The sequence below is a fragment of the Galendromus occidentalis genome, unplaced genomic scaffold, assembly GCF_000255335.2.
Source record: "Galendromus occidentalis unplaced genomic scaffold, Mocc_1.1 scf7180000077183, whole genome shotgun sequence".
Lineage (NCBI taxonomy): Eukaryota > Metazoa > Arthropoda > Arachnida > Mesostigmata > Phytoseiidae > Galendromus > Galendromus occidentalis.
In genome coordinates this window covers 931,002-943,637 of record NW_003805171.1, presented here as the reverse complement: position 1 = coordinate 943,637, position 12,636 = coordinate 931,002, and positions in this window count along the sequence as shown.

Sequence of the window (12,636 nt, the reverse complement as noted above, 5' to 3'; positions counted from 1 at the left end):
CCCCCCCCCTGGGTACGCCACTGCCCGTAGCTCGTGCCCCAGTCGACACCAGGATCTTCGGTCGGTCATCGATTTGAAAGAAATTGGGCCTGAGCCAAAATCGGGTGATTCGGAGAGCCAGCGAGGGCCACAGAGGCGAAGAAGATCAACGCCGGTGTCCTTGAAATAGAACAGGATTCCCGACCCCCTCCCCCGCGGAAAGCCTACGGCATTCATTCTCTAATTGACTTCCGATTCGGTGCAATAATAATTCACCCTGAAATTAAAAAAAAGTCCCATCGCTAGCAACAGACTCGCAGAATCCCGGTCACCGCTGACCTTTGAGCGTCCATGTTTGGAGCATATTCTCCAAGAGCTACATCCACTCATCCTATATCTGTGATCTGTAAGGCGTTTCCATTACAGATAGCCGAAAACGGGGACGCGGGGCTATGCATTCATGCCCTGCAAGGATCAAAGAAACGATACGTACGCAAGGAAGAGCCACGCTCTACTAAGCGAGGAAACGAGGCTCCGTGTTGACTTACATCCCTCGGAGGGAGCAATCTATATGTAGTCGACTACGACATCGTAAGATGTCTCGTTCTCTTTTACAATCTGTCGGCTCGCTAGCGGGGGCCTGATAGCCGGCTGAATGGCTGGAACGACGCAGTCCTTGATTTCGTTCTCGGGCATGCGAGTGCCAGCCATCGGATGTATTCCTTGCTCCATACCAGATTCCGAATGTAAACGACAATGCTGCTATATCGGGACTGGTGATGCAAACGACGATGTATATACACGCGTGCGTTTGCCGCTTCCATCGCGGTGGCTTGAAAGAAGGCCGACGATCACGCCGCGTAGCCTCCTCGCCGTCAGCCCAAGAGTTCGTGCATGGACGTCAATGACGTGTACAACCGGTTTATTAGTCTTTGCCACTCCTTTCCGATTCGTTTCACGCCCGTACGACACGCCAACCCCAAACCACTGGACCTTCGTCCTTGCATCACTAGACTCGAGTCCACTCCCGCCGACCGCTCAGGAGCCTCCAGGAAACTGGCCAGGGCCTCAGCTTGCCTCCGCCGCTTGACTGAATACGGAATCAACCCTCGTAATGCCCGTGCCTTCTTTCGATACGCGAATAACAAGCTGAAATAGAATGTCGCCGTCTCCTCGCTGGTTCAGAACGGCGTTGCTCACTCGTCTGATCTCGACAAGGCTTCGTTCATGGCCGCGCACTTCGTTTCAACTTCTTCCCCCCTCCATCACACACGATGCCCCTACCTCTGCTCCCGTTCCTGTCTCAGTGAGCGATGAGACACTGACCTTCGAGGAGCACGACATCTACATATCATCTACTAAGCCGACTGAAGAACAAATGCAGCGACACCTCGGATCGCCTTCCACCCATCTTCCTCAAGCGATTCGCCTCCTTCCTGGCCGGGCCGCTCGCTCTCATTTTCCAAAGGTCCTACGAGGATGGAGTAGTCCCCGACTTCTCTCAGCCCGACTCATCCAGCTCCTTCCGGTGTTCCGCAGGGAAGCTGCGTGTTCCCACTGCTGTATTGACTCTTCGTTATCGACCTCAGGACTTATCTTCCGGACGGCGTCCCGCACCTTCTATACGCTGAAGACCTAAAGTTGTTTTGTCCCGTTCCGAACGCTGCTTCTGCAGCGCGCCGTCGACGCGGCCGCGGAATGGTGCAGGGATAACGACATGACTCTGTCTTCGCACCCGGACAATTTCGCATACCATATCATGGGAATTGAGCTCCCGTCCCGGAGTACGATCCGCGACCTGAACATCGTCATCTCCCCCAATCTCGACTCCGGCCCTCATGTCGCGCAACTCACGAAGAAATCAAACGCCCTCGTCATCTCTATCTCCCGCACATTCGCAATACCATCCCCTGCCCACTATATCTTGCTGTAAAAATCGCTAATCGATTCGAGGCTCAGGTATTGCTCCCAAGTCTGGCGCCCTTACGGGTTAGGACATCTTGAAACGCTCAAGACAATTCGACGCTGTTTCATCAAACGATTACTCTGGCGTTGCGAAACTCACAATCGACGCACAGGATCGGGCTGCTTACTTCCTATTTAAACGTGATTTGCTCACCGACTTCTTTTCCTGTAGCGCCCATGATCTTCGCAGCAGAATGACTGTTCTCCTAAAAGCGCTCGCTCGCTCCGAACACATCAACCACCAGTTCGCCTGGAGGATCGCCAAGTGGCTCCACTCGCCCAAAAAGCCCATTAACTAACTATGATATATCTGATCTCTTTTTTAATGCTCTGTGCGCTCCCCTCCCCCACCTCCATTACAATTAAGGTATCTACCTACCTAAATCCGGAGGAGGTCTTGCGCCGGATTCTCGGCTCTTTCTTCTGACGCTCAAGGCGCGCAACTCGTCTTGGTAGTCCTATCGGGAGAAGCTCAGCTCACTCACTGAAATCATTCCGGGTCGCACCTCGAACAGCTCGCACCGAGGTCACTGCATCGCGGTGGCAGCTACAAATTCCGAGCTTGCGTCACGAGGAACAGGCGCACTTCGGCTCAGAGTCCCTCGCGGAGGAATTAGCTGTGAGTTACGAGCTGTCGAGAATGGGAGCACAGCGCTGAATAACACGTTGATGGCTAACGCAAGAGCCTTGAGTTGTCATGGGATGCAGTAGGTGACAAAATGCGTACTAAAGAGCTCGCCACCCCACTACCGGGCAATCTGGCTACCTGGTTTCTCTGAGCCTTCGAAAAGGCGAGCAGCATTGAATTTCATGAGCGCTGCTCTCAACTCGCGGCACAACGTATGAATTTAGAGTCTGATTCCTCCCACTCTGTTTCTGGTCATATGAGCTTTCTTCCTCGGGGGAAAAGGGAGAGATGGAGAACTCATGCTGAATGAGCGGTCGGAATCCAGACAGGGATCCGACCGCGTCAGAAGCATCGATGATTGTCGCTACGAAACGAATCGGCTCTTATCAGCTGAGCATCCACGCTGGATTGCTCTGATTGAGATCGATACGGTAATGATTTTCGTGGATCCCTATCGTAAGAGAGCGATCGATGCATCACAATCACATGTTAGAGATTCGATACGAAGTCACAAGTCATAAAGAGGACTGGGAGCTGTCTCTTTCGGATCTCGGAGATCGCGTATTGCGCTTCGGCTCGCTTGAATTGGTCGATTTAGAATAGGTGAACATAAGCCATCTCGAGGATTGTGCGAGCTTGTGATCCGGTTTTGCAAACCAACTCAGAGAACTTCGCTCCGACCCCGATGAATCCGGGTGAAGACTCTTGCAATTATTTGTCCGGGGAAAAAATACACCGCGGTCTCACCTTAGAACTATTGATTTTCTCAAAGAGAGCGGTGGCGGATATTGTTGTAGCCACACAACGAACCTCGACGTGTCTATAGCGCGGTTGCCGTCTCCGCTCGTCTCATCGGATGAAATGCGGGCGCTTACATGGTTGTGATTGGATTTCTTGTCGTGCATAAATTTTGACAGCGAGGAAAGCCTCTAATCCGACCCTATTTCCGTTTAACAAGCTCATCCTGTAGTCGACAACTACCAGCCGTCGGAGGAAAGCGGGGGAGAACCCGATCTTCGCTCTGTAGAGCGTCAGCGTAGACAAAATTTCGGCCACCATACTCCGCGAGCCATCACCGCAGAGACGACGAGAAACCGGCCATTGTCTGCGAACCCGACGAATGAATTTGTAATATGCTAGCGAAGATCAGAATGTTCCGGAATGGTCCGAGTCCATCGAACATAGTGGCAAACGTTTTGTGAAGTGGAATTCCTCACCCAGACTCTCTTCCTCTGGCGACATCGTTCTCCGACACGGAGACCATATGGATCTTACCGGCACACTATTATACTAGCGGACCTTATCGTGAGCTCACAAACGACAGCGACCCGGTATGAATGCTCTTCTTCCTCGGATCAGACCCCGAATCGAACGAAGGATGTGCCCGTAGATCCATAGCATGAAGCAACTCAGTGAAACGAACTCCGTCCGTCAAGTCCGATGGTCTGAGATTTCACAAACGATTGAACGAGGGTCGAAGTACCACGCACAGACATCCGAAGCAAAACTGAACCCTCTCCACGGTAAACGCGCTGGAGAAGGAGTGACTTGTATTACTACGTTTGGAGTTTGCGCTCATGGGTAGACTGCGAAGAGAAATAGCGGCAAAGAATCATCGTGCCGGAGCCTTTCACGGCCGAAACTTCGCTTCCGACCCTCAAACTCTCATCCGGTGACTCCTTTTTCTCGGAGTGAGCTCCGCTACTCCGATTGGCTCGCAAGCAGGAAAAGGTCTGGAACGAAGTTGTTTCGGAGCTCTCCTATCAGTACGATTCCATTCAGGCGTAAACTCCCTCGGTGCGCTCGGAGCAAAAATCAATGAGAGGGTCACAGATGATACGACAGCTGTTCATAGTTGGTGTTCTCGAAAGTTCAAGGCGACACAAGCCGTAGACAGAAGCTCTTCTCCTCTCTTCATCCGAACCTCTCTAGCTGGTTGATTATTCCCTTGGAGCGGGCGACTCCCGGAAGCAATGATCGCATCCTGGTCGAGGCGGGACTCGTCCGCTCACAGTGAACCATCGGTCTGCTTCTATTCCGGGACACACGTAGATCCGCATTCAAGCTGGGGGAAAAAGGGGAGAGTCGAGACATCGCGCAAGTTTCGATATGAAATGGGATAATATGGAGAGCCCTCAATGCTTCCGAGACGCCTCGTGAACGAGTCACGTCAGTCTACAGCTCCACTTTGGAAGAGAAGTCTCCTCGGAAGCCCTTCTTGATTCGATTTCACCTTCGAGATGCGCAACCCAAGCATCAAGGTCGCGCTTAGGAGAAGCTTCGCGCGGTCTGTGGACTAAACTGCGATGTCTCCATCTTATCTCTGAAGGATTCAGACGCTCTCCAGGTCTAGCAAAGGAAGGATAGCCTGCCAACCCACACAGTAAATCTGAGCAATCTCGCATCCTCGTTCCTGTTGCCGCGCGTGATCCAGAGCGATAGAGGCTTGAGGTAGCCGTGGAACGAAGCTGCTCGTTAGTCTTTACTTTCGCTCAGAGTTCAGGGGGACGTCACCGGAGCCCGTAGCGCAGGGTTCCTCGAAGGAGACCCGTCATGCTTCAAGCTCTCTCCTGGGGCCCAGAACCCTGCTTGACCTAGAGCTTGTCCCGAATGGAGCGATTTGTCCACTTCCAGAATCCCGCCCTGGAAATTATTTTGGAATGTCGAGTCATGGGATGCTTCGATCTCCTCGGATTTGCAGTGATGAATGTGATCGCTGGTCGGACCACCGATGGGACCTTATCGTGTAGGTGTACATCCCACGAGATCTCCACGCTCTTTGAGGGATCGTGCTCATGAATCGAGCACAGAATTTTTTTTCGGCATTTTCACGGCGTTGCTGTGTGAGCAGGCCAGCTCCCACTCGATCATTCGGAGCTCCTTTCCACTGGAACACTCACAGCGCTTAAATCTGGAATCAGGCTTATTAACTGTCACGTAATAGAGACTAGAGGCGACTACTGGTGTTCCCTATTCGGATAATTTGGGTTCGGAGATTTAACGTTGAAGTTCGCCGCGTGCGTCGATACTCTACGGGGAATAGTCCAAAGGGGCCGCAAAAATTCGCGGAGGAATCGCGATTCGCGGAAAATCCCCAGTCCAACCAATAATTAATGCTGAAGCGATCGACAGCAACGAGCCCCCCATGATCCATGCACCGAGCCTGGGAGAGTCCCAAGATTCTCGATCCCCAAAGTTAGGCCGAGAAGTTCCTCGAGGAACACTGATGCAGGCAGATGCAACACGAGCGCAGCGGCTCGTTAAAGCAACAACTCGTTTCTGCAGGTCAGAGGCGCCGCGCAGCGCCAGTATGGACCCTGGGCAATGTTCACTTCCCATCACGTCCCAGCACCTCATGACTCACGAGGATTCCGTCAAGAGCACTTCAGAGGAACGAGGTCTACGAGAGTACCTGCTTTCGCTTGCGGACCTGAGCACCGGCTATACAAAAAAAATTCATCTCGTTTATCCTTGATTAGTTGGCAAGTGCTTCATCAAACCATGATAGCGAAGTGAGTTATGGCAAAGTTTTTCGGCAGGGGTGTCGGAAGACCTTCGCAGCGGAACGTATGACGGGAATTTCCAGTAAGAGAGCTCAGCAAGAATGGCTCCGCCTTCGGCGCGCAAGGTCAGCCAGGAGAACCTACCTAATTGAAAGGAACTCCGCAGGGATCATCGAGCTAGCTGGCTGTAAGGAAGATAGCTATCGGTCACTCCCATCCGCGGTCATTCCCTCCGGACGCCGACAGGAAAATCGCTCTACGAACGACGCAGTTCAAGTTTCTCGTTGCTCACTCTGTACACGCCGAATACATCGAATACGTCATGCCCGGTCGGCTATTTCGCTTTCGATGGAAAAATCAAGTTTTCTTGAGGCAGAATGAAGCATAGACTAGACCGCGTAGAAGAGACGTACGAACCGGAGCGGACTCCATGGAAGAAAATCCCCAATACGGGAAATCGTGGACTGGAAAGTATACCGGAAACGGAAGACCGCATCGATAAACTCGGGAGCCTTTTCCCCGGAAAACTCAATCTAGGACAAGAGAATATTCTAACATTCGTTTGAATAGGAACCAGAAAGACTCCGTGATAGAGAAAACATAGCATTTCTGGTTGGCTGCATCAAATTCACAGTCGGACGGACTCATTCGCGACGGATGCTCGAGGGAAAAGCTTGGCTAGCATTGTTTCAATTGTAGCGATATCTCAGCTCAGCCCCAACTTTTCTGGCGGACGATATGGGAAGCTTCCTGTCGACCGCTTGCCAATGTGATGGCTCGTTCGCGTCAATGGTCGGTCGCCTGCTCGGTGTCTTTCTCCCATGTGTTGTGGTGAGGGATATTGCGAGCCCTTTCCGCCGAGGGAATGGAGGGCTCTCAGAGCTCAAAGCTTTCCCATAGGCGATCAGCGTGTTTGCGGCGCGATCGTGTCCCTCCCTGATCGAGGGGAAAGAGCAGACGTGAGAAGTTTTTCGCTAAACTGTTATTATCGTCGAGACAAAGCTGAGCTCCTCCAAACTCCCATAAGTCCATTTTTGGTTCTTCGCGAAGAGGTTTTCAATCCCTCGATTCTTCGCCCGACTTTCTTGACCACACGTCGCATAGGGCAAAGTTTAATCATTGTGGACTCTTAAAATTTGAAAAACATTCTGAGACCGGGATTGGGTGAGACGTCTGAGGGTTTGTGGGAGCATCGCGGGCGATGTTCAGTGGAGACTTCGGAAGTGCTATAAATGGATAATTTGGAAATTCAATGAAGCATGTACTCGGAGGAAATTAGCTGCGAAAAACCACAGATTCGGTCGGTAAGTGAAGTGATTTCTAGTCGAGTGAAGGTAGAACTCATCAAGATTCTCCTTTTCCCGAAGTCGTTGTGATTCTCGACCCCCCTCCCCTTCCCCGTCCTCCCCCTCCAAAGCTCTTCTGTACACCCTGACCCGGTCTAGAGCACCCGTAGATTGTACATAAAAAATTCACGATGCTTCTACGATTGACCTTATACGTCATGACCACGACTCCTTTTATCTGTGCCGCAACTACCGCGGTAGCCGACTCGACGACGCATCGCGTCTCCGCTGCCCTAAGTGCACTTGCTCCGTCGGCATCGGTCAAACATGTGTCTGATCCGTTAGAGCTAGATCGGATGTTTGCGAAAAATCTGCCGGACTATCAAGAGCTCGAGCTCGGTAGATTCGGACTGCGACGATCCCGCAAGTCTCAGAAGCCCAGTTGAATGAGCGAGGCTCGCATGAGACAGACTGATTCCGAAATCGTGTTCCAGAATCAGGGAAATTCCTCCTCATTCAGTGATGGCGTCCGCGAGAAGCTTACCTACCCTTATCGCCATATTATCTGCTTACTCTTCCAAGATGTCCCCGTGAGGGGTATCCGAGGGAAGTTTCCCTCATGACGGAATTGCGGTGAATGAGAGCTCGGGCCTTCGCTTCAGAAGCCTCTAATGAGCGGGTTCGACTGCGTCTGAAACCCCAGGTCGCTATGCTGCAGCTCCCGAAGGGTTTTCGAGCAAGGATTGGACGAGGACAAGGCGCCTAGAGCGAGATATGATTACAAGTTTCGCCGTGCGTGGCATTATGATTAAAGGAGCTGGTTTTGCGAAGGTCGCCCCACGGGAGAGGAGAGCATCAAGCTCGAGAAAAGCTATTAGCTCGCGAAAACGAGGATCTGCCCGAGCTCGCAATTGAATCGATGGCTTTCACGCATCGGCTGCGTCCCCTCAAGGGCGGCGAAAGTCTTGAATCAAAACATCCAGCCCGCCCGGTCAGTCCTCTCATCGAGAGAGGAAGGCACTGTAAGGGCAGATAGAAGCTGAACTCGATCCTCAGAATTCCTGGAAGAATTCTGGTGCAAGCTCGGACCCGTCCGCTCTTCGCCCCGCCGGAGTGCTCGGATGTGGAACATGAATTCTTGGTGGAGGACGCAGAGAACTAGGAAATCCTTGGAGGGGGGAATTCTGATTCATACACACCAGTCGTGAAGCTGGTGACCAGAACGCGGAACAAGACCGGCACGGGAACTCCGATTTCGACCAATCATTGACCCGGAGCCTCGCTCGTCTGAGCGCTCGCTCCTCCGGAGCCGCGCGAGGATTCCGAGGCGGGGGTACCCGCTCCTACCCCTTGGGAGCTTCACCGACGAAGTCACACAACCTGAGGGGGACGGCTGCCGTGCTTCGTGGCGTCCATCCGACAGAGTCGCTCGAGCTACGTCCCAATTCGGCTGGCGGGTCGAGACCTTCCGCTCAACGCATCTTTCTGCGCTTCGAGTCTACACATCGATCCCGCGCCGGGTATAGCAGGAACCTCGTGAGGTTGAAACAGAAAAACTCAAAGAATATCTGGCGGCTGGTACCGCAGGCGTCGAATTCACTCCTGTGCGCTGAGTTGGAGCTTGATGGCTTCCGGAGTGTTTTTTCTTCTGCTCCATTGTATCACGGCCAATATAATTGATTTCGCAAGTGACTAAAAGCTCCGAAGACAACCATGTTAGAGCGAAATAAATCTTGAGTGACAGCGACGCGTTCGGGAAAATTCAATTCACCGAACTCTTCACTCTGACACGCCGAAATGGCTGTGACAGAATCAGACGCGCTGAGGAGGAGTCATCTTGGTGAATCGGGGATAACCGTATTCCGTCCGGCCTCCCTTTCCCTTGGATCTCCTCCGGAAGCCGAGTTTTGGACGATATTCTGTCCCGCTCTTCATATGCTCTTTTTTAGCATCGTAGGCCGCCGCGACCGACTCTCCGACGACTTAGGACCTGGACCGTTCACCGTGCTGAGTACTGAGAGGAATAAGGACTTCTTCAAATGAGCGCGAAGAGAACAGGATCCATTCCGAGTCCAAGTGCCGTCGGACTCGATATTGCAGGGAGCTCGTGCGCACGGTTAGAGCCGAAATCGTCGGCTGACCAGGATTTCATTCTATTGATCCAAGCGGCCTTCCCAGAACGATCTGGCAAACTCCGTCCATGCTTGCTCCCTTCTCCATTCTCTTGGCTGAAATGACTCGAATGGCTGGATCGAGTCATTGACCAAGCTTCTGCGTCGAGCAGCTTGACGAAAAATTGAGGCTCATCCGTTTCGGAGCGGCGCGTCTGGATATGTCGGAAGCGGCGCTTCCATTTCCTCATCCGCCGTTTCATCTGCAAGCTCTTGAGAGATCGCCCGGGAATTCCTCATTCGACTCTGAGGAGTCGCGACGTCCCTCGTGGGAGCAACACTCAGCCCGCATTCTCGAGCCCAGCTCGGTCGCCCGGTGAGAATATACCAGCACGACTACGAAGACTCGATATAGGCTGGTCACGTATTTTGTGAATATCGCTCGATCCCTCACCGCCCGACGGTCCCGTCGTCTGTCAACTAAGTGAGCTGAGCAGCGCAGACCCGTGTGATCGGAAGGATCACCGAGTTCGAGTTTGTTACAGCTCTCGCCTTCCGCCCGAGGAAGCAAGTTTGGGTATGCTCCGAGGAGAGATGCATCGGACAGATCCGAGAGACTCGATCCCGAAGCTATGGAGACGATAAACTGCCGACCCAAGGTGGGTTGCGTCGGGATGATACTACGGGAAACTTTCTAACTTGGTCTTCACGAACTTGTCGGGGACTCCGGACACGCCAGCACCAAATAGCGTGAGAGAGAGTTTATTACACGGACTTCATGCATTGATTGGTTTGCCTCGCTTGATGGAAGTTTGTTCTCGGCCATTGATGAGAATAATTATTTCTCATGAGGGAAACTAATTATTTTCAAGAGAAACACTTGGTCACTCCGGAAGATGATTAAGAGCGAATGATAAAACTGAGCGTAATCTCGGCGACTCCCTCGACAGCGTGCGTCTCTTCGTTCCGGATGAGATCGACGGAGCTCTGGAGTTCTGGATACATGCAGAAACAGCTCGGACCGTCTATCGGAGACTGCTTTCCCGGATGAAAGTTCGGAGCGAGCGTATCATACGAACTTATCCACGGAAAGGTGCCGCACCTCCTTGCTCGACGACATTCGGGAGCAAGATTCTTGAGCCACCGGTTGCGAGCTTCAGACATCCTATCACTTGCGGAATATGAGCATCATCGCTGCTAGTTCTAGGCTTCGTTGGAGGCTGCATTCAAAGACGTCTTGCGAAAAGCACGAGAACATTTATTTGGCGCTCGCTAGGATGCATGGTAGATGAGAAATGGATCTGATGACCCATGAACGCGGATTTATCTTGATTAGGAGGCTTCCCAAACTGCTTCGCTGCCCCGGACATGTGCATTAGTTGATAGAATCTCTGCCGCTTCAATCTGTTCTGACTGATGTGAGTCCGCTGCTGTATATAGTCACCGCGGTATTGTACATAACTCCATCGTCCGACACGGTCGAGAAAGCGGGAAATTCAATTCGGGGCAGTTCGACCAGTGGTTCTGCGGGAATTTCTCGAAGGGTCTTAATCAATCTCTCTAGACCACAAAAATCCTCCACAAGCCCTTCCCTCAATTAGTTGGGGGTCCTTAATCGAGCCGAGGCGGGACCAGAGGGGCAAAATTCTGGCCTGGAGTTCCAGGCTCTTATCGACTCCTGGAGTCTCTACCGGGAGAGAGAAGAGACCCTAGGTACTCCACATCCAAGACTACCAAATGACAAGCGCCGCAAAATGCACGAGAAAATGAAGAATCTCGCCCCGGGCTTCATGAAGAGCCAGCCATTACCGGAAGCATTAGATTAGGTCGCCTCCGACGCCGATTGTCCCGAGGAAGCAATGGTGGAGGCGGCGCAGGATTTTCGCTAGATGAGCATCCAGAATGACCGTGCGTCCCCGGGCTGGGGGGAACATTTTGAGAAGGGGAGAGATTTGCATAATATTTTTGTTGATCCGGGACAAGTCGCATATCTGATTTGTTCTGGCTGATGGGTCGAGCCTTCTTGCCTTGTGAGATCATGATGATTCCTTCAGTCTCTGGTTGGATATGAATGCAGGGCCATCAGTCATTACTCATCACGTCATCACTCATCACTCACTCATCTCATCAGTCGATTGTTACGCGTTCATTCCCATTAGATCAGTGCACGTATCATACAGTGGACTCTGCATGCAGAGTATTTATTTAGGCTGAACCGTGCGAACTTCCGGAAGCGGATCACCAGGTGCTATCTCGCCGCGACTGTTTGCGAAGGCGGTGACGAGCTGGCGGAACGAGAGTCTTCAGACGCAGTTCAGATCGAGGAACATTTCGGATTAGTACCAGGAATAGAGAGCCCCTCACGATATTCGGATGGATCGATTCACCGTCTCTTGCAAGACTTAGACCAGAAAGATTTACACACTAAAAGCTCTCGATCCCTCGGAGACTGCCGCTCATGAAAATCACTTGGCGGCACTCATTGACCGAGTGTAGGACAAGTTTCGCTACGGGGCCCGCGGGGATGTTGTCCGTCACACGGAGAGCCTTGTCCTACGCTGAAATCCCCACCGTCATCGCACGCGTCTTTGACGCCGGAACGATCGTCGGATGAAGAATCTATTTATCGCGAGGAGTTGGACCACAGAAACGGTGATAGAAAGGCTCTCGCGAGTCCCTCTGCTGTTTCGGTGATCACGGACTCGGTGATGTCGGCGTGGAGTGACACGGAAGTCGGCAAGGATTCGCAGGCGGAGAGGAGAAGGCTTTGCATCATACCACGAGATTATCCGTGCTATCACTTAGATACTTGAATCGTTTATTTTCGAAACATCGTAACTCCACTCTGGAAAAACACCCAAAAACAATCTTCCCCCTGTAGTTTATCCCACAGGATACCGATCCTGGCTTGTGGGGCCATTTTCGAAAGCTCTTGGTGAGAGCTTTCAGAAAAAAAATATAACACCGCCCTCCCTCTCCTCCTGTGGCTACACGCGGAGAAATGAGTCTTTGGAGTTACGATGTTTTGAAAATAAACTTTTTTTCAAAACTCAGGAATCTTTATCTCGCCGTAAAAACGTCCAGGATCATTTTAGGAGGCTATTTTTTTTTCAAAATGTAGCCCAGGTCCTCAGCTTTCCAACGAGGAGCCGCACGACCCTATA